General features: G+C 45.6%; 2 pseudogenes; one reads left to right on the top strand and one right to left on the bottom strand.

The window, feature by feature from the left end:
• Positions 1–876: 876 nt before the first annotated feature.
• On the bottom strand, positions 877–1301 carry LOC101053874 (large ribosomal subunit protein eL22 pseudogene; annotated as a pseudogene).
• A 6140-nt stretch (positions 1302–7441) lies between these two features.
• On the top strand, positions 7442–7560 carry LOC120360549 (5S ribosomal RNA; annotated as a pseudogene).
• Positions 7561–24324: the final 16764 nt, after the last annotated feature.

Raw genomic sequence — 24324 nt, forward strand, 5'->3', positions numbered from 1 at the left:
TACAAAAGCCATCTGGAAATGCAAGGGACCTGGAATAGCTAAAAACAAACTTTGAAAAAGAAGAATTTAGTTGGAAGACTAAGTCTATCTGAATTCAATATTTACTATGAAGCTAAGGCAATCATGACAGCTGGAAGCAGTTACACTAAATTTGTCTAAGTAAAGGTAGTTTCAGTGGGGTCTAGTGGCCGGGCCACCAGACCCTGTAATCCTATCACTCTGGGAGGTCGAGGTGGGCAGGTTACCTGAAGTTGGGAGTTCGAGACCAGCCTGGCCAACATGGTAAAACTTCATCTCTACTAAAAATACAAAAAGCAGCCAGGCGTGGTGGCACATGCCTGTAATCTCAGCTTCTTGGGAAGCTGAGGCAGAAGAATCACTTGAACCCAGGAAACGGAGGCTGCAGTGAGCAGAGACTGTGCCATTGCACTCCAGCCTGAGCAGCAAGAATGAAACTCTTTTCAAAAAAAAAAGTTACCCCAAGTAAAGTATGTAGAACAGTATCTAGCACATGGTAGGCCCTCTGTGAGTGTTGTTATTGTTATTATTATTATTATTATTATTATTTGAGGTGGAGTCTTGCTCTGTCGCCAGGCTGGAGTGCAGTGGCGCAATCTCGGCTCACTGTAACCTCTGCCTCCTGGGTTCAAGCGATCCTTCCACCTCAGCCTCCCAAGTGGCTGGGACCACAGGCACGTGCCACCACACCCGGCTAATTTTTGTATTTTTAGTAGAGACGGAGTTTCACCATGTTGGCCAGGATGGTCTCGATCTCTTGACCTTGTGATCTGCCCACCTCGGCCTCCCCAAATGCTGGGATTACAGGCGTGAGCCACCCCGCCCAGCCTATTATTATTATTATTTGGTTCCCAAGTTTTATTCAAAACACATAAAAATATTCCAGATAAGTGAAATGTAATCCTTGTCTTCCTCCTCTTCTGCGTCCTGGTTAATCTGGAAGTAACATAATTCGTAATTCTCTTTGCTGTTAGCAACTACATGCAACCAATCACTCAGATTATTCTTCTTCAAATATTTTTTGGTGAGATATTTCAAATACCTTTTGGAGAAAGTCACCTCAGACGTCACAGTGATCTTGCTCTTGCTCCTTTCAATGGTCACCACCTCTCCACCAAGCTTCCCAGATTTTCCGTTCACTCTGATCCTTTCTTGCAAAAACTGCTCAAAATTGGCAGCATCCATGAGTCCATCTTCTACAGGGTGGGTGCAATCAAGAGTGAACTTCAGAACTTGCTTCTTTTTTATCCCCCCTTTGTCACAAGCTTTTCCACGGGAGCCATGGCGGCAGCGGAGGCAGAAAGGCCATTGTTATTATTGTTATCACCTTATGTGTTTTAGTCTCTGGACTGGGCTTGGCAGAATCAACGTGTCCATTGGGAGCGACCAAAAAAAGAGCCAGGAGAGAGGTCTCAGGGCTGCAGTGCTCACTAACCTCGCTCCCACCCCATCCACCCCAAATCCTCCTTTCCTCTCCTCCGCCTGCTGGTGTCCCAGCTCCCACCCCCTGGCTGGTCTTTCTCCTGCCCCCTGAGGTATGGAATTAAGCCTGAGGTGGGAAAGGGGACGGGGAAGAGGAGGTGGTAAAACATAGAGAAAGAAAAGAAAAATAACGGAGATTTCTCTTTCTCTTTTCTTTTTTTGGAGACTGAGTCTCACTCTGTCACCAGGTGCTAGGCTGGAGTGCAGTGGCACAATCTCGGCTCACCGCAACCTCCGCCTCCCGGGTTCAAGCAATTCTCCTGCCTCAGCGTCCCGAGTAGCTGGGACTACAGGCGCACGCCACCACGCCCGGCTAATTTTTGTATATTTAGTAGAGACAGGGTTTCACCATGTTGGCCAGGATGGTCTCAATCTCTTGACCTCATGATCCACCTGCCTCGGCCTCCCAAAGTGCTGGGATTACAGGCTTGAGCCGCTGCGCCTGGCCTCTCTTTCTCTCTTCTTTCTTTCCTCTTCTCTTCTTTTTTCTTTTCTTTCTTGTCAGACTTTCAGAAATGGGCCAAGATCCATTCTAGCCCTGCACTTTGGTAGGAAGAAGTGTTATCACGTTGTAATCACTCTGTATTGGGCAGGGCCCTCATCCCCAGGACCACACAGCCAGATGCTAGCCCAGGTCTGTCCCACCCTGAAGTCCAGGCTCTTTCTATCTCCTGCAACTGAGCATAGACTGGGAGCGTCCACACACCCAGCTCCATCAGCAAGATGTGTCCTGCCCCCATCCCATCCTTCCCTCCCAGCGGGCTCCTGGGCCCTCCTCAATTTCCCCCTACCCTCTGTCCCCAAATCCCAGCAGCCTGACAAACCCCTCCCCTCAGCTAAAGCAGCCTGACTTGCCCCACGCCTCCCCACCTACCAGCCCCAATGCCAACTTCTCCATACTCGGTTTTCTGATTTTAAGATGGGGATTAAATTTTTAATCAGCAAATCACAATGTTCGCTGAGTTCATGTCTTTGGTAAATGTCACGGTGGAGTCCATACCCCTTCCAGTCCCTACCCCACATGAATGAGCCTATGTCCATGGGGAGAGGGTGAAGGTGGGTGGGGCCTTCTGTTAGCTGGAGGGGCTGTGTCCTTTGAGTGCCTTCCTCTGAACAGGATAGGGCTGGGCATGGCCGGGGCTGAGCAGCACCCAGTTCTATTGCCTGTCATTTCAGGAGACAGCATTCCAGAGGCTGAGCCTGCTTCCTGCTGGCTTTGGTTCTAATGGTTCCTAATCCTCCTACCGGGACTCGCTTTCTCCTCTCTTCTCTTCTGCCTGGATCAGAATGCTGTGATGGCTTTCTCCCTCTCTCTCTCTCTCTCTCTCTCTCTCTCTCTCTCTATCTCTCTCTCTCACACACACACACCCCTCACCCACCACCACCACCATCAGGCAGGCTCTCTCTCTCACACACACACACCCCTCACCCACCACCACCACCATCAGGCAGGATGAGCACACAGAAGCTCAGAGCAGGGAGTGGAGTGGGAGAGCTGAGACATAATGGAGATCGTTCTGTGCTCCAGGAGCACCCCTCCCGTACCATGTGAGTGACCTTGAGAAGGGAAGAAAATAGGCTGTTCTTCCTCCTGGGGTCCTGACGGTTTGAGCAAGAGACAAATCCCCACTTCCCAGCACATACCTGATGACCCAGAGGCCACACAGGAACACGTGCAATAGCTGCCAGGCCATCAGAGCAGCCTGGGGGATGGCAGGGTGGGGCAGGAGAGAGAGGTGGGATTTCTTTGGGGGAGCCATGTGGAAATGGGCCAGGGGAGAAAGAGGAGGCTTAGACAGGATCAGCCCTGCTGCATCTGCGTCTCCTCTCATGAAATACTTGCCAGAGACTAATTTTTCCTTAAAGGAAACTCAATTCTCAGCCCCTCCATCCATGTATTAATTTCAGAGCGATTTGGTTTTCCCTGCTCTGCGGACAGGAGGAAACACTGTCGAACAGCATCTCACATGCCGCGTTTATTCTTTGGTAGGACAGCACTCTCCCTCCAGCTCACACTCCCAGCCTTACCCTCTCCATTCCAGGAGAAAAGATCAAATGCTTATTTCATGCTGAGTGCTCTACACAGACTCATGTATTTATGGTAATCACTGTAAACATACTATAATTTACCAATAAGGTAACTGAGACACAGTGAGGTTAAATAACTTGCATAACACACTCAGCAAGTAAGTGGTGGAACCTAGTTCTCCTGGATCACCTCGAATCTATGCTCTCTATATAGAGAAGCCATAGTAAGGCCAGGCGCAGTGGGTCACACCTGTAATCCCAGCACTGTGGGAGGCTGAGGTGGGCAGATCATGAGGTCAAGAGGTTGAGACTAACATGGTGAAACCCCCGTCTCTACTAAAAATACAAAAATTAGCTGGGTGTGGTGTCGTGTGCCTGTAGTCCCAGCTACTCAGGAGGCTGAGGCAGGAATCAGCCTCAGCCTTGAACCCAGGAGGGGGAGGTTGCAGTGAGCTGAGATTGCACCACTGCACTCCAGCGTGGGTGACAGACAGAAGAGAAGCCATAGTAAAGCTCTCTCTGGGACTCCAGGACATTGGCGGTTCCAGAAGCCCTTGACCATGGCTAGGGAAGGCCAGAACTCAGATGTGAGGCACAGTGTGATAGATGCAAGAGTAGAGGGGGACCTGGAACAAGGGGACCCAGAACCATCAAAGGCAGTAAGGCACCAACAATGGGGCATCAGCCTAGAAGAGCCACAGAAACGATTCCCTCTATCCATCCACTTCTCAGACAAGGACTCCAAGTCCAGAGTAGATGTGAACTGGTCAAGACTGCCCATCAGAGGGTCAGGCAACATGGCTTTCAAGAGAGGCTTCTACTGTCATCTCTGACCCTTGATCTCTTTACCATCGCTCTTTGCTCCCTTCATGGCGTTTCCTCTGCCTAGGGAGTTGCTCTGCCAACATGAGACAGCTCTCCTTTCCACGCTGTCTCCACCCTTGGCCACTCTGACTGCCCAGGGGGAGGAGGCCAGCTGGGATCTGACATACCAGGCAGGCATGCATGTTTAGAGGGGGACAAGCTATTGCCAAGATCGACTGCTGAGAGACTTGGTAGGAGCTCAGCCCAGAAGACCCTGGAAACAGGATCAGAGACAGCCGCATGCTAAGGCAGCATGGGGTCCCTGGTCCATAGAGACTCAAAGTCCAGGTCTGTGGTTTTCACAGGCTCAGGTCTGCAGCTCTGCTCAAGGCCCTGCTGGCTGCACACCAAGGTCTCGGCGCAGCCACTGAATAGCTATGTGGTTTGTGGACAAATGCTGCGTCTTCATCTGAAGAGCAGGATTTTAACAACTCTTTCCTCCAAGAAATTACGTGCAGAGACTCACACTTTGGCAGGTCACAAGTTTCATCAATCTTTTCCAATCCTCCTCCCATGTCAGGCCCCCCTCCCTTTCCCCATTTCTCCTGGCCTTTCAACTAGGAGTCAGTCAGGCTGTGATCTTTTTTTTTTTTTTTTTTGAGACAAGGTCTTGCTCTGTCATCTATGTTGGAGTGCAGTGATGCGACCAAGGCTCACTGTAGTCTTGACTTCCTGGGCTCAAGTAATTCTCCCACCTCAGTCTCCCAAGTAGCTGGGAGTACATGCACATGCAACCACACCTGGTTAATTTTTAATTTTTTGTAGAGATGGAGTCTCACTGTGTTGCCCAGGCTGGTCTCAAACTCCTGGACTCAAGCCATCTTCCCATCTTGGCCTCCCGAAGTGCTGGGATGGCAGGCATGAGCCACTGCACCCGGCCCAGGTTGCGATCTTTAATTTTCTCAAGTACAAAGTACTTCCTCCACCCTCTGCCCATCTTACCTTCCATTTGTTGTAGAGACTGAAAGAGACAAGGTACTATATAGAAGTGCTTTGGCGGGGCGCGGTGGCTCACATCTCTAATCCCAGCACTTTGGGAGGCCGAGGTGGGCGGATCACGAGGTTAAGAGACCGAGACCATCCTGGCCAGCATGGTGAAACCCCATCTTTACTAAAAATACAAAAATTATCTGGGTGTGTTGGCGTGCACCTGTAGTCCCAGGTACTCGGGAGTCTGAGGCAGGAGAATCACTTGAACCCAGGAGACGGAGACTGCAGTGAGCTGAGACCAAACCACTGTACTCCAGCCTGGTGACAGAGTGAGACGCTGTCTCAAAAAGAAAAAAAGAAATGCTTTGAATGACAATGGCCAAATGTTTTGTAAATGCTAAACACATACCCAAACCTGTGCAAAGCCTTTCTGTAAGGAGTGTCAGGACGTCAGTGAATTTTCAAGTCTTTGCCTTCCCCACCATAGGTGGATTGAAGACCAGAGAGGGCCTACCTGACCGGAGCTGCTAGTCTGCCCAGCACTTGCTCCAGGTTCTATAAGTCAGCCCCCATTTACTTAGGTTAGATGAACACAGCACTGCAAACCTAGTCTAAACAATGTTTTTTTGTTTGTTTGTTTGTTTTTTGTAGAGACAGGGTCTCACTGTACTGCCCAGGGTGGTCTTGAACTACTGGACTCAAGCAGCCCTACCTCCTTGGCCTCCCAAAGTGCTGAGATTACAGGCATGAGCCACTGTGCCTGGCTTAAACCTATTTTTTTTTTTTTTTTTTTTTTTTTTTTGAGACGGAGTTTTGCTCTTGTTACCCAGGCTGGAGTGCAATGGCGCGATCTCGGCTCACCGCAACCTCCACCTCCTGGGTTCAGGCAATTCTCCTGCCTCAGCCTCCTGAGTAGCTGGGATTACAGGCACGCGCCACCATGCCCAGCTAATTTTTTGTATTTTTAGTAGAGACGGGGTTTCACCGTGTTGACCAGGATGGTCTCGATCTCTTGACTTCGTGATCCACTCGCCTCGGCCTCCCAAAGTGCTGGGATTACAGGCTTGAGCCACTGCGCCCGGCCAAAACCTAGTTTTTAAATGGAGCACAGAGACTTTTGCTTCTTCCATAAAAGATTTAATGTTATAGCAATCGCTCTCCTGCCAAAAATAACTAGAAAAACAGACAAAATACATGAAATAGCTATTTTCAGACACTGGGTAACAGTCAGTACAGGACAGTCGCAAAAATAATTTGACTCTATTTTTTGATGCTTGATTACTGATAACTTTCAAGCCCGGTCTCTTCTCTTTCTCCTTTTTTGACCCACCTTGGCAAGCCCATAAGAAGGCCACATGCTTTCCCCCTCAATGCCAGCAAGAAGAGTTCAAAAGCTGGCCTCTGGGCAGGAACTCTCACCCTGGCCCCAATCACATAGAAAATCAAGCCACTCACCCTTCTCTTTGCTCAAGTCATTCCAGATGGCTTGAGGGCCCGCTCTGCTCTCCCTGGAAAGTCCCATTATGTGGACAACAAATGTTTTCGTAATCTCTTGGTGTATGTGTGGCATGGTTAGTCTTGACATTCAAACCAATTTTGGGTGGGGAATTAACCCAACCTGATGGGGCAACCACAAAACACAAGCTATGCCTGTAAGAAGGGAAGCAAATGAGGTAAGACCTATAATTGCATGATACGTGCCTGTAATCTCAACTACTGGAGAGGCTGAGGCAGGAGAATAGCTTGAACCCAGGAAGTGGAGGTTGCAGTTAAGCCAAGATCGCGCCACTGCACTCTAGCTTGGGTGACAGAGCGAGACTCTGTCTCTGTCTCAATTAAAAAAAAAAAAAAAAAGACCTATGATTGCACCAACTTATAGCCTGGAGAAAGTTTCCAGGCCACAGTGCAGAAGGAAAAAGCTAAACAGCTCAGCAATCTCATGAAACTGAGGACTCAGAGATCAGAGTTTGTAGATGCTGAGGCATCTAAAAATTGTGGGCAAAACACCAGAGAAAAGGACACTGCATAGAGACTGAGCTCCAAAAATCTACAGAGAACTCCCCGCAAGTCCTTGGCTAAATATCAGTCTGTATGTGCTTGGGGTAAAACCCCTTGAGGTGCCTACAGCCACACCACCCTGAACGCGCCCCATTACATCTGATCTCGGAAGCTAAGTAGGGTTAGGCCTGGTTAGTACTTGGATGGGAGACCGCCTGGGAATACTGGGTGTTACAGGCTTGGGAAAACAAAAACAAAAACAAAAACCCCCTGAGGCTGAGACTGGGCAAGAACAACTTCAAAGGAAGGAGCAACAACCTGGGAGCTGGAGGCCACCACTATCCATGGCTGACACAGGGCTGTGTATCATCTGACTTCTCTCTACACCACTGGAGAGACCATAGGAAGGCCACAAGTTGTAAGAAGTACAACACAATTCAGCCAAGTCAGAAAAGTCAAACAAAAGACAGACGCTCAGTAACATAAAATTCACAATGTCCAGCATCCAATCAAAATTTACTAGATATACCAAGAAGCAGGGACATGTGATTCATACCTGGAAGATAAAATCAGTCCATACAAACAGACCCAAAAAATGATGAACTTTGCAGAAATGAATGTTGAAATAGCTATTACAAACATGTTCTTTATGCTCAGTTAGGCCAAGAACATGAAAATAAAGGACATGGGCCAGGCACAATGGTTTACATTTGTAATTCCAGCACTTTGGGAGGCTGAGGTGGGAGGATCACTTGAGCCCAGGAATTTGAGACCAGCTTGAGCAACATAGTGAGACTTCAACTCTACCAAGAAAATAAAAATAAAAAACTAGCCAGACATGGTAGCATCCACCTATAGTCCTAGCTGTTCAGGAGGCTGAGGTAGGAAGATCACTTGAATGCAGAAGTTTGAAGCTATAGTGAGCTATGATTGTGCTATGACACCCCAGCCTGGGTGACAGAGGAATATCCTGTCTCTAAACAAACAAACAAAAACAAAAAACAAAAAGAAAGAAAATAAAAGATAAACGGAAAATATAAGAAATATTAAAATAGAACTTCTAGACGTGTCTGGCTGAAGGCCCTAAGAAAAAAAACCCAACTTCTAGAGATGAAAAATACAACAAGCTGAGTTGAAAAATACACTGGATGGGATTAAGAACAGATAGGACCCTACAAAAGCAAAAAATCAGAATAGAAACATGTTAGGCCTGGTGCAGTGGATGACACCTGCTATCCCAACACTTTGGGAGGCCAAGGTGGAAGGATCATGTGAACCCAGGAGTTCGAGACCAGCCTAGGCAACATTAAGGGGACCCTCTCTCTCCACAACAATAAAAAAATTAGCCAGATGTGGTGGTATACACCTGTGGTCCCAGCTACTCAAGAGGCTGCAGTGGGAGGATTGCTTATGCCCAAGACGTCAAAGTTACAGTCAGGCATAATCATACCACTGTACTCCTGGACAACAGAGCAAGACCCTGTCTCAAAAAAAAAAAAGAAACCATACTAAATTTGAAGCAAAGAGAAAAAAGACAGAAAAAAATAATATTGTTTCTCACTGACTTATTGGACAATGTCAAGTAGTCTTGTTTTACATGTAATTAGACAGTACAACATGTATACAATGTATATATAATTGGAGTCCCAGAAGTAAAGGAAAGAAAGGAGGAAGAAGGAAAAAATAATGGCTGATAATGTTCCAGATTTGACTAAAACTGTAATGTTAATTATACGAGTAGCTTGACAAACCCCAAGAAGGATAAAATATAAACAAAAACCCCACACCAAGACAAATAGTAACAAAATATTAAAACCAGTAATAAAGAAGACATTCTGAAAAGCAGCCAGATTTTTTTTTTTTTTTTGAGATGGAGTCTCCCTCTGTCGCCAAGCTGGAGTGTAGTGGCACGATCTTGGCTCACTGCAAACTCCACTTCCTGGGTTCAAGTGATTCTTCTGCCTCAGCTTCCCAAGTAGCTGGGACTATAGGCATGCACCATCATTCCCAGCTAATTTTTGTATTTTTGGTACAGATGTGGTTTCACCATGTTGGCCAGGATGGTCTCGATTTCTTGTCTTTGTGATCCACCTGCCTCGGCCTCCCAAAGTGCTGGGATTACAGGTATGAGCCGCTGCTCCCGGCCCAGCAGCCAGATTTTTTTTTTTTTTTTTTTTTAAAAAGACACTCTACCAAAGAAACTAAGATAATAAAGAATGATTGCAGATTTCTCATCAAGAACTATGCAAGCCAGAAGACAACATTGCAGTATTTTTAAATACTGAAAGAAATAAAACAAAAACCTGTCAAGAATTCTATGTACAGTGACGGTATGTTTTAAAAATGGGCTGGGTATGGTGGCTCACACTGGTAATCCCAACACTTTGAAAGGCTGAGACGGGTGGATGAGCTGAGGTCAGGAGTTTGAGACCAGCCTGACCAACATGGTGAAACCCCTTCTCTACTAAAAATACAAAAATTAGCCAAACATGGTGGCAGGCTCTTGTAATCCCAGCTACTCTGGAAGCTGAGGCAGGAGAATCACTGGAACCTGGGAGGCAGATGTTGCAGTGAGCCAAGATTGCACCGTTGCACTCCAGCCTCAGGGAGAGGGGGAGACTCCATCTCAAAAAAAAAAAAAAAAAAAAAAGGTAGAATAAAAAGCTTTTTTCTTTACTTGTGGGACAAACAAAAGTAGAGATAATTATCTTTTTTTTTTTTTTTTGAAGTGGAGTCTCACTCTGTCACCTAGGCTGGAGTGCAGTGGCACAATCTCTGCTCACTGCAACCTCTGCCTCCTGGGTTCCAGCAATTCTCCTGCCTCAGCCTCCTGAGTGGCTGGGATTACAGGTATGCACTACCACGCCTGGCTAATTTTTGTATTTTTAGTATAGATAGGGTTTCACCACGTTGGTGAGGCTGATCTTGAACTCCTGACCTTGTGAACCTCCTGCCTTGGCCTCGCAAAAGGATTACAGGTGTGAGCCACCACACACAGCCTGCGATAACTCATTTTGAGCAAAACTACACACACACACACACACACACACACAGAAAAAAGAAAAAGAAAAAAAGGAGAAGAAAGGAAAAACGTCAGGGAGAGAAGCAATGAAGTGAAAGCAAACCCGGATCTACGGATCTTCACAAAGGAATAAAGAGCTCCAGACATGGTCAACCTGCGAGAAAACAGAAACGATGTCTTCCTCATTTTAAATCTGTTTAAAAGAAAGTTGACTGCTTAAGGCGAAAATGATGTATTATGGAGTTTATAGTATCCTTATAAGTAAAATATGTAAAAATAACACAAAGAGGGCTGGGCGAGGTGGTTCACACCTGTAATCCCACTTTTGGAGACAGGAGTTTAAGACCAGCCCAGCCAACATGGGGAAAACCCGTCTCTACTAAAAATACAAAAATTAGCCGAGCGTGGTAGCACATGCCTGCAACCCCAGCTATTTGGGAGGCTGAGGCAAGAGAATTGACTTTACTCAGGAGGCAGAGGCTGCAGTGAGCTGAGATCACACCACTGTACTCCAGCCTGGGCAACAGAGCAAGAAGACCCTGTCTCAAAAATAATTAAATGAAAATAACACAAAAAATGGGAGGGGATAAAGTGAACTACACTGTTACACTCTACACAAAATAACCTACTATTATGTAAATGTGAACCACGATAAGTTAAAAATATGTTCAGTAAATAAAATTAAAAGGTATGGCTAGGCTGGGCGCAGTGGCTCACGCCTGCAATCCTAGCACTTTAGGAGGCCAAGGTGGGTGGATCACCTGAGGTCAGGAGTTCAAGACCAGCCTGGCCATCCTGGTGAAACCCCATTTAAAAAGAAAGAAAGAAAGAAATTATTAAAAGGACCAAAAAAAAAAAAAAAAAAAAAAAAAAAAAGATATGGCTAATAAACTAGTTGTGGAGAAAAAATGTAATCATTCAAATATTTGATTCATCAAAAAAGAAGGCAGGAAAAGGGGTTGAAGGAAGAGTAAATGGATAAGGAACATAGAAAACAGAGACTAAGATGTTAGACTTAAATCTAACCATATCAATAATTATTTTAAATGTAAATACTCTAAACATTCCAATTAAAAGGTAGAACTTGTTGCAGTATTTAAAGAAAAGCAAGATCCAACCATATGTTTGCTACAAGAAATTTGCTTCAAATATGAAGGCACAGTTAAAAGCAAAAGAATGGGCTGGGCGCAGTGGCTCACGCCTGTAATCCCAGCTACTCAGGAGGCTGAGGCAGGAGAATTGCCTGAATCCAGGAGGCGGAGGTTGCGGTGAGCCAAGATCGCGCCATTGCACTCCAGCCTGGGCAACAAGAGCAAAACTCCGTCTCAAAAAAAAAAAAAAAAAAAAAAAAAAAAAAAAAAAAAAAGAAGGGAGAAGAGTCCCTGGGAGTAACTGTCCAGTCTGGGGTGGGGCGAGCGTGCGGGGGTTGAAGGTTGGGGGTTGGGGGAAGTGTCAGGCAGAACTTGGCCTGGGAGAGCTGCAGTCCTCACTCCTTTCCCGCGAGACCAAACTCTCTCCCGAAATTTTGCGCACACACTCTCAGTCTCCCCTGACCCAACACGTGCGCGCACACACACTCCTGCACCCCGCCCGGGACCCACTCTACCTCCCTCTCTCACGTCTTCTAATTGACTAATATCTACAATTGCAACCATTTTTTTCCCCTATTATTAACTTAGTTAAAAGATTTTTCCGGAAGGATTACTGATGTCGGCTTACCAGCAGCTTAATCTTTAACAATCAGTAACTAAAAGCAAACGAGGTTTGCAGTGTCATTGACTGGTCGCGTGCTGCCCAGCTAGCGCGTGTGCGCGGCGGCGGCGGAGAGCCAGGAGTGACCTCCCCACGTGGGAGCGACGCAGAGAGCCTCGGCCCCTCAGACTTGAAGGCTGTCTCAGGTATCACTCTTTTTTTTTTTTTTTTTTTTTTTTTTTAAATTTATAAGTTTAAGCAGACGCGACACAGGCAGGTATCACTCTCAAGGAGAAAAAGTCAGTGCTCCAGTCCGCTTGGCTGTCGATGTCTCCTGTGCAGTCCCCTGCGAGAGCTTACTAGTGGAGTGGAACTCCACAGCTGCTCACGCTGCTCCTGGTTTTAGGACTGTCGTCTCTGGGGACTTTTGAGTTCCAGAGCTGCCCCAGCTGGTCCCGCGAGTCTAAGAGATCCACCTTTTCAGTATCTGCCTTTCAACCCTTGCGAAAAAACCCATCAGAGGACATGCTCCTCTCACTCCCGCTCTCCACTGCGGCCTAGGCTCTGGCTGGAGCACCGAGCTGGGTCCGGGAATCCACGTGCAGAAAAGAGACGTTAAAGAGAAACTTGATCTCGGGCCAAAGACCCCTAAATCCCTAGCAGCCAAAGAGCAGGAATGACTTATGAGAGCAGATTACCTGCCCACCCCACCCCAACAATCCCCTCCCTCCTAGGTGGTATGGCCTCCTTTCTTTCTCTCAAATTCCAGGACATCGAGTCTTCCAGAACTGCCACAGTCCATCTCCAAACTCCTCTTCCAGCCTTTCCTCACAGTTGGCCAAGATTCGAATGGTGGCCCCTAAAAAAAAAAAAAAAAGTCATTCACCAAAAGTTCCAGTAAGTGTTCAGTGTCTGCTTTTGTGTGAATGCAGCTGTAATAGGGACTTGAGTGGAGGGGTTACAGGCCCTGGAGAACGCAGCATGTTGGTATTTTGGGCCTTCAGTGCTTTTCAGACAGCACATGGACAGTGCTGCTGTCATTGTAACCAGATTGTAGGACAGAAAAAAAGCAATCATCCATTAAAGAATGGAGGGCCCAGAGTTGGAAACTATCCTCATCCCCCCCTCTCAGCAACCACTGCTTTTTGCCCAAGGGCTTATTATTTCTTACCTGGATTATTGTCAAAAACTTCTATTTTATTGCCCAGTCTTCAGTTTCACGCACTCATCGGGCCTTACAGCTTCGTCTCTAAGGTGGCAATCTGCCTCTTCCCTTGCCCTTGAGCCCTTACGGGGTTCTCCATTGTCTTCAAGATAAAACTCAAACTGTACAGCAACCAGCTTCTTTCTGAGCTCAGCCTTGGCCAACTTTCAGCCTCATCTCTGCCATCTCTCCTTACGCCTTGTAGTTCAGTCATCGCTAACTGCTTATTGAACTTGCCTCAAGCATTCTTTGCAAATGCTTTTCCATTCATTAGCCTTTGCTCTCCTTTCCCTCACACACACACACACACACACACAGATTCCTACTCAATTTTAAAGACTTTCTCATGGCAGTGCACAGTAGTAGCTCATGCCTGTAATCCCAGCACTTTGGGAGGTCAAGGCAGGCAGATCACTTGAGGTCAGGAATTCGAGACCAGCCTGGCCAACATGGTGAAATCCCATCTCTACTAAAAATAAAAAAATTATCCAGGTGCAGTGGCTCATGTTCGTAATCCCAGCTACTCAGGAGGCTGTGGCAGGGGAATCGCTTTAACCTGGGAGGTGGAGGTTGCAGTGAGTCAAGATAGCGCCATTGCACTCCAGCGGGGGTGACAAGAGCGAGACTCTATCTCAAAACAAAACAAAACAAAAACCTCCTCACGACGCCTTCCTCATTCTGGATTTGGTTTCCTCTACCCCCCATTCTCTCCTCAGAGCATGGAGGAAACACCCAAGTGTCCCAGCACTTCTACCCCGTCTATCCCCTGGCCCCTCACCCCTTCCCTAAGCACTAATTTTGAAATGTTTGGACTCTGGGCAGTCAGTCCTCAAGCAGATGATCAGAACACAGCTCATGGGTGATGGAGGGATGTGAGTGTTACAGCTGAGCAGACCTGGGCTCAAAGTCTTAGATTCCTTGTCTGTAAATTGAGAATGGTAATGTCTCTCTTATGGAATTAGTGTGATAATTAAATGAGACCATTCACATTTTAAAAATCTGCCCCTCAAATGTCATTTACTACATGCTTTTTCCTGGTCCTGGACTCCTAGCCCATGAGACAGCTATTGAATGCCCTCAGACTTTCTTCCCACTTTGAGCATCTGCATCTGTAAACTGGTGTTAATAACACTTACCTCACAAGTTCTTGTGGGAATTAAATGATTCAAGGTACGTGTAATCAGTCTGCTGAATTACAACGAGTTGGGGCTCAAGCCGGAAACATCTTTTCTTTTCCTTTTTTTTTTTCCTAAAAAATCACAGCTTCACTTTTTTTTTTCTTTTTTCTTTTTTCTTTTTTTAGCTTTTAAGTTCAGGGACATAAGAGCAGGTTTGTGACATAGGTCAACTTTTGTCATGGGGGTTTGTTGTCCAGATTATTTCATTATCCAGATATTACGCTTAGTACCCATTAGTTATTTTTCCTAATCCTCTCCCTCCTCCCACCCTCCACCCTCCAAAAAGCCTCAGTGTGTGTTGCTCCCCTCTTTGTATCCATGTGTTCTCATCATTTAGCTCCCACTTACAAGTGAGAACAGGTGGCATTTGGTTTTCTGTTCCTGCGTTAGTTTGCTAAGGATAATGGCCTCCAGCTCCATCCACATCCCTGCAAAGGACATGATCTTGTTCTTTTCATGGCTGCATAGTGTTCATGGTATATAATACTATATATATTTTTTAATCCAGTCTATCATTGATGGGCATTTAGGTCGAGTCCATGTCTTTGCTATTAGGAATAGCGCTATAGTGAACATTCACGTGCACGTGTCTTTATGGTAGAATGATTTATATTCCTTTGGATATATAAAGGAGATTGGGGGGGGTCAAATGGTAGTTCTATTTTTAGGTCTTTGAGGAATCACCACACTGCTTTTCACAATGGTTGAACCAATTTATATTCCCACCAACAGTGTATGAGTGTATTATTTTCTCCAAAACCTTGCCTCCACCTGTTTTTTGATTTTGTAACAGTAGCCATTCTGACTGATGTCTATGGTGTAAGGAAGGAGGCCAGTTTCATCTTTCTGGATATAGCTAGTCAGTTATCCCAGCACCATTTATTGAATAGGGACTCCGTTCCCGTTGCTTGTTTTTGTCACGTTTGTGGAGGTTGTAGGTGTACAGTTTTTTTTTTTTTTTTTTTGAGACGGAGTTTTTGCTCTTGTTACCCAGGCTGGAGTGCAATGGCGTGATCTCGGCTCACCGCAACCTCTGCCTCCTGGGTTCAAGCAATTCTCCTGCCCCAGCCTCCTGAGTAGCTGGGATTACAGGCACGCACCACCATGCCCAGCTAATTTTTTGTACTTTTAGTAGAGACGGGGTTTCACCATGTTGACCAGGATGGTCTTGATCTCTCGACCTTGTGATCCACCCGCCTCGGCCTCCCAAAGTGCTGGGATTACAGGCTTGAGCCACCGCGCCCGGCCGTAGGTGTACAGTCTTATTTCTAGGTTATTTATTCTGTTTCATTGATCTATGTGTCTGTGTTTATACCAGTACCATGTTATTTTAGTTACCGTAGTCCTGTAGTATAGTTTGAAGTCAGGTCACGTGATGTCTCCAGCTTTGCTCTGTTTTTTCAGGGTTGCCTTGGCTATTCCACACCTTTAATCCTAGCACGTGGACTCTTTTCTGTGGATCTGGATGAGATCTCGAGCAGCTTCTGTGTATTATTCTGGTTGCTTACAGGTAACAGTCTCATTCACTCCCATGAATAAGAAGAGGGAAAAAATAATTTGTTAATATTTACCTTACAGTAGTCTTCCTTATCCTCAGGGGATGCATTCCAAGACCTCCAATGAATGCCTGAAACCAGGACAGCACTGAACCCTGTATATATAGGACTATGCTTTTTCCTATACATACTGATGATAAAGTTCCATTTATAAATTAGACATAGTAAGAGATTAACAACAATAATAAAATAGGACAATTATAACCATATGCTAAAATAAAAGTTGTATAAATGTGATCTCTTTCTCTCAGAATATCTTATTGTAGTATACTCACCTATTTTCAGACCATGGTTGACTACAGATAACTAAAACCATAGAAGCTGAAACCACAGATAGAAGGAGTGTGAGAAAAAATACTTTTTTTTTTTTTTTTTTTGAGACAGAATCTTGCTCTGTGGTCAGGCTGGAATGCAATGGTGCAATCTTGGCTCACTGCAACCTCCACCTCCCGGGTTCAAGCGATTCCCCTGCCTCAGCCTCCCCAGTAGCTGGGACTACAGGCCCATGCCACCTCACCCAGCTAGTTTTTTTTATTTTTTAGTAGAGACAGGGTTTCACCGTATTGGCTAGGATGGTCTCGATCTCCTGACCCTGTGATTCACCCGACTCGGCCTCCCAAAGTGCTGGGATTACAGGAGTGAGTCACCGAGCCTGGCTGAAAAAATACCTTTTTTTTTTTTGAAACAGAGTTTCGCTCTTGTTACCCAGGCTGGAGTGCAATGGCGCGATCTCGGCTCACCGCAACCTCCGCCTCCTGGGTTCAGGCAATTCTCCTGCCTCAGCCTCCTGAGTAGCTGGGATTACAGGCACGCGCCACCATGCCCAGCTAATTTTTTGTATTTTTAGTAGAGACGGGGTTTCACCACGTTGACCAGGACGGTCTCGATCTCTTGACCTTGTGATCCATCCGCCTCGGCCTCCCACAGTGCTGGGATTACAGGCTTGAGCCACCGCGCCCGGCAAAAATACCATTTTTTTTTAGTTGATAGGTTTCATAAATCTTTTTTAATCTGCAGGTTTCTTCTCTCATTTTTATCCTAGAAATTGCATCATTCTTCTTGTAAAATCATGGACAATTTGGATTGTGCTAATTACATAGCTATGATGTCATTTAACCTGCCCCTTTGTCCTCTTTATATTTATTTATTGTTATTTTTTAATTAATTTTTTATTATAGTTTAAGTTCTGGGGTACATGTGCAGATCGTGCAGGATTGTTACATAGGTATACATATGCAATGATGGTTTGCTGCATCCAGCCACCAGCATCTACATTGGATATTTCTCCTAATGTTAACCCTCCTTAATCTCCCCACCCCCTGCTATCCCTTCCCTAGCCTCCCCACCCCCCAACAGGCCCCCGTGTGTGATGTTCATTGGTCATGTGGTCATAGCTGGTTAATTTCATTCTCTGCTGTTCAGTCCATATTCCCTTTGTTTTCAGCAAGCACCTCACCTAATACAGTCGCCGAATGATAGCTCTGCCACATATTTTACTTATGTATAATTAACCTAGGCAGATAAATTGCTTTTTAAACCCACAGAGCCCAAAGCTATGGGGCTAGAAAGCAAAAATTTCCCTAGTGGCCCACTAGGAATAACAGTGAGAGGAGCCATTTCCACTTCAAATCCTTGATTTTTGGACTCATTAATCCGGACTATGGGAAAAACAGCACTGTACATTGGTCACCGATTCAGGGTATCGTGGAAGACATTGCATCAGCCCTGCCCAGTGTTAGCACTCAGCTGGCACTGTACCTGAGACTCAGAAAGATCATTCCACCATGCTATTAGGCCATTTACTCCAGGGTGAGCAGCACATTGTAAGCCCTGTGAATTCTATGATCAAGAGCCCCTTGCCATGTTTTATTTGCTGTAAGATGAGTTCCCTGGTCAGAAGCTATGCTTAGTGGAATACTATAACAATAAAAAAGATATTCTGTAAGTTGGTGTTTTTGGCAGCAGCATGTGGACTGGGAAGAGAAGTCCAGATCCAAAGTGAGTGTCTACTTGGAGAAGTGTTGCCTCTTTCATGATGGAAGTGTTCTCATGTAATCGATCTGCCACCAAGTGGTGGCTGTTCAGTCTGGGGAATCCTGCCTTATTCAGGGTCCAGTGTTGATCTCTGCACTTCCACCTGGCATTTTCTACCATAGCAGCTCTCATTGCATGAGTCAGTGGAATTTCCAATATGAGATGGAAATAGGAGTGACTCTTCTCACTGTCATCCCTAATGATTCACCAGCAAAATGTTACTTCCTGCTCCCAAGACGCTGGGCCCTGCTGATTGGCAGAGTAGACACTCAGCCGTGGCTGTAGACACATCAGATTTGATGAGTGGAAGCCCATGTGGCTGCGCCATGAGTAACTTTTACCCCCGACACCATGATGAGCTACTGGCCAAAGACAGGGATGACTGGAGGAAATGGTTGGGGAAGGAATACGGCATCTTAGTGGTTTGATTATTAAAATCCTCTTCTACTGGAGTTGTACTTTGGTGAGCATTCTTGTAATATGTGAATATTTTCACACTTTGTGTCAGCTCATGATGGTTCATTTGCATAGCTCTTCTCCAGACTTCATTGTCAATTTTCCAAATGTGTTCCTTCCAATACTCTGAATACCAACACCCTGAAAGTCAAACCTTTAGCCAGTCGCAGCACACACACACACAATTTGTGTCTGCTTCTGGGGTTGGCCTGGGCTTTTTGGTTTTTGTAGGTTGGAAGGACCAGGAGTTGCTATAAATGTGAAGTGGGAGAGAATTTGTGTGTGAAGTGTGTGGGGAGGGGGAAGAGAGAGAGAGAGAGAGAGAGAGAGAGAGAGAGAGAGAGAGAGAGAGAGAGTGTATCTGTACCTCTGGCTAGCTCTCCTTCCAGGCAAAATGAACAACCATATGTACTGCTCAAAATTCTGCACAATGGTGGGATTTTCCTTTACCGCTATCGCTTAGGGTCTTCTCTGAGTAGGGCAGCGCTGCTGCAATTATCTTCCATACAGTTGATAAACCACTGAGGAAGGAGATTGAAGGTGTAGTGCTGTCCCTACCAGTTGAAAGTAAACTGCTGTGCTGGGCACGGTGGCTCATGCCTGTAATCCTAGCACTTTGGAAGGCTGAGACAGGTGGATCACCTGAGGTCGGGAGTACAATACCAGCCTGACCAACAAGGAGAAACCCCATCTCTACTAAAAATACATAATTAGCCGGGTTTAGTGGCATGTGCCTGTAATCCCAGCTCCTCAGGAAGGCTAAGGCAGGAGAATCTCTAGAACTCAAGAGTCGGAGGTTGTGGTGAGCCGAGACCGCACCATTGCACTCCAGCCTGGGCAACAAGAGGGAAACTCTGTCTCAAAAAAAAAAAAAAAAGAAAGAAAGAAAGAAAGAAAAAAGAAAGAGAAAGAAAGTAAACTGCTTCAGTAATCTTTCCTAACAGATATAAAGAATAAACATTTCTTTATTTAATAGCTAGGCCAATAGTTGCAGACCACGTACCAAAACCATCTTTGCTCCAGTAAAGAAATCACATCCAGGTGGGGTGTGGTGGCTCACATCTGTAATCCCAGCACTTTGGGAGGCTGAGGCGGGCAGATTACTCGAGCCTAGGAGTTCAAGACCAGCCTGGACAACATGGCGAAACCCCATCTCTACAAGAAATACAAAAATTAGCCAGGCCTGGTGGTGCACACCTGTAGTTCCAACTACTCAGGAGGCTGAGGTGGGAGGATAACCTGAACCTGGGGAGGCTGAGGCTGCAGTGAGCCATGATGGCACCACTGCGCTCTAGCCTGCATGACAGAGTGAGACTCTGTCACAAAAAAAAAAAAAAGGAAAAAAAGAAATCACATCTGGGACAGACGCTGACATCGGAGCCATCCCGATTAAGTTTGTGATAATCCAGTCATTCTCCAAAACTCATCTGTATTCTACAAGTTGAGAGAAGATATGGTAGAAATCACCACTGTTACATCTTTGACGTTCTTATGGTGACACTAATCTTTGGGACAAACTTGCTTTGGGCTTACTGTTTTGGTAGGTACAGGCCATTCTAGAGGCTTCCATCTGGCATTTCCTACCATAGTACCTCTCATTGAATGAGTCAGTGGAACTTCCAATATGAGATGGAAATAGGAGTGACTCTTCTCACTGTCCTTTCTAGTGATTCACCAGTAAAATGTTACTTCCTGTTCCCAAGACTCTAGGCCCTGCTGATTTCCTGGTATTGGGTTCTAAGAGAAGACTGTCTCCGCCATGGGCACAACAGTAACTCTATTACATTGAAGTCAGACTGGCCATTTTGGTTTTCAGAATTTTGCCCTTGGAGCTACAGGAAATGAGGATTTCTTTTTTTTCTTCTTCTTCTTCTTTTATTTTTGAGACAGAGTCTTGCTTTGTTGCCAGGCGCCAGGCTGGAGTGCAGTGGCACAATCTCGGCTCACTGCAACCTACGCCTCCAGGGTTCAAGCAATCCTCCTGCCTCAGCCTCCCGAGTAGCTGGGACTACAGGCACACGCCACCATGGCCAGCTAAGTTTTGTATTTTTAGTAGAGACTGGGTTTCACCATGTTGGCCGGGTTCACCATGTTTCACCATGAGACCATCCTGGCCAACATGGTGAAACCCCGTCTCTACTAAAAATACAAAAAAATAGCCGGGCATGGCGGCACGTGCCTGTGGTCCCAGCTACTCGGGATGCTGAGGCGGAAGCCTCAGTTACCTACTGTACCTACCAAAACAGTAAGTTCGTGATAATCCAGCCTGGCGACAGCAAGACTCCATTTCAAAAAAAAAAAAAAAGAAGAAGAAGAAGAATCCTGCTCCTGTAATCAAACCTTGAGCTTGGCATTTGAAGTCCTGAGCTCATCATTTTCCTTCCTCCACGTGTTTAAGTACACTTAGAAGCAATCAAAGAAAGCTCCTATACTGTCTACTTGCATTAAAATTTTCAGTGGGGGTGACTACTTGGCCAACCAAAGACTTGTCTTTAAAGATATTTTTATTACAGGTGACTACAGGTGATAATTCATGTACCTCTCTTGCCACTGCAGGCCATGATTTACCAGTGTCACCTATCCCAATGGCAATAGGGTCATTAATGCTTTTACATCTAAGCAGATCAGTTCAAAATTTTTATTCCTGATGTTCTCCTCTGGAGCCATTTCCAGTAACTACTTGATGTTTATTATTGATACTAATGGTATTGGTCAGGGAAGGAGAAACACTAAGAGTATTGTGTAATAAGATATTTGTTATGGGAATGAGACTTTTCAGTATTGCTGGAGAAACTGGGAGAGTACAGGTTTGAATGAAGAAGTTGGAGGACCAGAGAAAAGCCAGGAATCAAACTTTCTGGACTTAGGCATGCCAGCTGCTGGAGCAGGATCCTAGAGAGGAGAAGTTTATGAAAGTTGATTGCCTCTGTATCTGGGGTTGGCCTGGGTTTTTTAGTTTTTGTTGGTCGGAAGGGCCAGGATTTGCTCAGTAAGGCTAAATGTGGAGTTGGGGAGAATAAATATAACCTGGAACCTGCTGACACTTCTAACCCATGACAGCCTTCAGAAAGTAATTGTGGCAGCTGCTTCACTTCTTTGCCTTACGGATCATTCACAAATTAATCTTTTGGCCAACTCTAAGCCAGAACCACGCAGGGGATGGGATTCTGGGATATGCAGCTCCAGCTTACCCAAACTGACACAATACAGAACGATCACATGCCATTTATTTAGCTGCTTGATATTGAATGAATTATTTAACGTCTATAAGTCTCTCTAAATCTCTTTCCATCTCAGAGTTTGGGCATTATCTTGTGTGGGAGGATATTTTCCTGGGCTTCTGGAAGATGCTGTAATGCCGGCATCCTCGGTTTACAAATCCCTTGATGTGAGTGATGTCTCCTTCCGCTGACTACTTATGACTCCCTCTCAGACTCCTGGCTTCCGACAATGCCTCCCTAGCTGGGGTCACCTATCTCTTGCAGGGAGCCCTCTTGGACAGTCCATTCTTGGCCTGTGAAAAACATGCAAACATTGTGCTCTGCTAAGCTCTGGTGGCGGTGGGGGGGTCAGCTCACTCTCAAGGTGGTCCTCTGGGCTATCTCCAGAGCAGCCAGCCAGCCATAGACATTCATCTTCAGATTATTTTTAGGTCTGAGTTCCTGGGTCCCTCAAACTCCAGTTGATTTAAGCTCTTGGAGTTCTTCTCTGGAATCCCCCTCTGAAGCAGGTCACAGTAAGAATCACACCACTGGCCAGGGTGGAAGAAAGTGACAACTCTCTCCAGATGATGTTAATTACCACCTGCCTTTCAACCTTAGCTCTTAGCCCTCTCTCATGCAGTCTGGAGGTGGGTAACAGCTATTCACCACCCCTTCTGCAAGTCTAGCATCTTGATTTAGAACGTGGGAGTCGTTTATTATAGTTGATACTCATTTTCCCCCCTAATCTTTAGGGCCTCTGTCCAAATTTTGAGATGGGAAGAGTCCCATTTAATATATGTGTTTGGCACATGGTAGACCTTCACTAATAGAAGCTATGGTGTATTGCCAATCCCCTGGCCTTGTGGTCAATCTAGCCTTTAAAAATAGCAGGAATCCACTTCCTCTAATCCAGATTGAAGGGGAGTTTGTACCCTCACATATGGTTTGAAAGGTAGTTGCTTGGTCCTCCCTCTGCCCAGTCTACATATCTATTCTAAATAGAATGTTTACAGCCATATGAGCCGAGTAGCTGCTGTGGACTGTGCCCATACACACACCCAGACTCATACTTGATGACAAATCATAAGTCCCAGGAAGTCAGGAACCATCTTAGCTGCTCATGCTGTGGGGAAGAAGGAAATTAGCCCCTCTGGGGGAGTGGGAATGTGCAGTTGTGTGCTGGGCTGTGTGCTGCCAGTGTGCCCTGGGCTGTCACCTATCTTGATGAGTCAATCTCTGTGCTGAACTGGTTTTTATGCATTTTGAATACTGTCCTTTCTTGTGGGCATGGAGACACTCAAATCCATAGACACACAGAAACACCTGCAGCGAACATGCATACACAATTACATCTTCACACATGGGTACACATGCAGTTATTTTCCTTAAGCTTAAAAGTACAAATATGGCTGGGCACAATGGCTCATACCTGTAATCCCAGCACTATGGAGGCCAAGGCAGGCAAATCACAAGGTCAGGAGTTCGAGACCAGTCTAGCCAAAATGGTGAAATTCCATCTCTATTAGAAATACAAAAATTAGCTGGGCTTGGTGGCAGGTGCCTGTAATACCAGCTACTCAGTAGGCTGAAGCAGGATAATTGCTTGAACTTGGGAGGCGGAAATTGCGGTGAGCCAAGATGATGCCATTGGACTCTAGCCTGGGTGACCGAGTAAGACTCCAACTCAAAAAAGAAATAAAGTAGAAGTTACAGTTACATGAACTTGGAAAATATGAACTGAACAGATCTATGGTGTGACAAGATATCTGCCCTGAAGTCTTCTTCTTGGCCTCTTAGTCTTTACATCTTCATTTCTAGCTTGTTAGATATCACAGGTGGCACCGGAAGGGATTAAAGGGGACAGAGGCACAGCCTCAAAAATATATATATATCCTCAAACTCAGGAATACAATGCAGAGTCATCATTTTCAGATTGCAGAAGTATATTGAGAAAGATTCAGCTAAAACACTATGGTGTCAGTTGGCAACATTTTTGTACAAAGGATCAGATAAATATTTTAGACTTAGTGATCCATATGGGCTCTTCAAAATGACTCGACTCTGCTGTTTAGCATAAAAATAGCCATAGACAATAAGACACAAATAAGCAGAGTTATGTTCCAATAAAACTTTATTTACAAAAAAAGGCAGCAGGCTAGATTTAGCCCATGGACTTTAGCATGCAGCCTAAAGAACCCAGAAGCCATCAAAGTGGCTTCACTGATCTCTCTAAGGTTAATAAGGGCTCCATTCTGTCTCTTTGAGAAAGAATAAAATCAATTGTTTTGGATGTGGCATCAGTTCTGTTCTCATTATTTTGTGTTGTGCGTTGTGTTCTTCTGAATGAGTGATCTCAACCCCTCTTTTTTGTTCCTCCACTGCTCTTTCTGTGTATATATCTCTACATGTTTCCCATTCTTCCTTCTGTTCCCGTGCACTTGCAGGGTCGAGTGACTTTAGAATGGGATGCGTTCACATTCATCCTTGCTAAAACCCTGGCTTCTTTTCAGATTCCTCATTTGAACTTGATGTGCAGTAGCAGAAAGAACACTTGTCTAGATCACAGGACAGGACATGCCAGCGGCTTGCTCTGTGACAAATCACCTATCCTCTCTGAGCCTTCCTTTCCTCATCTGTCAAATGAGGGAGTTGGCCTCTA

The sequence above is a fragment of the Saimiri boliviensis genome, chromosome 11, assembly GCF_048565385.1.
Source record: "Saimiri boliviensis isolate mSaiBol1 chromosome 11, mSaiBol1.pri, whole genome shotgun sequence".
Classification (NCBI taxonomy): Eukaryota; Metazoa; Chordata; class Mammalia; order Primates; family Cebidae; genus Saimiri; species Saimiri boliviensis.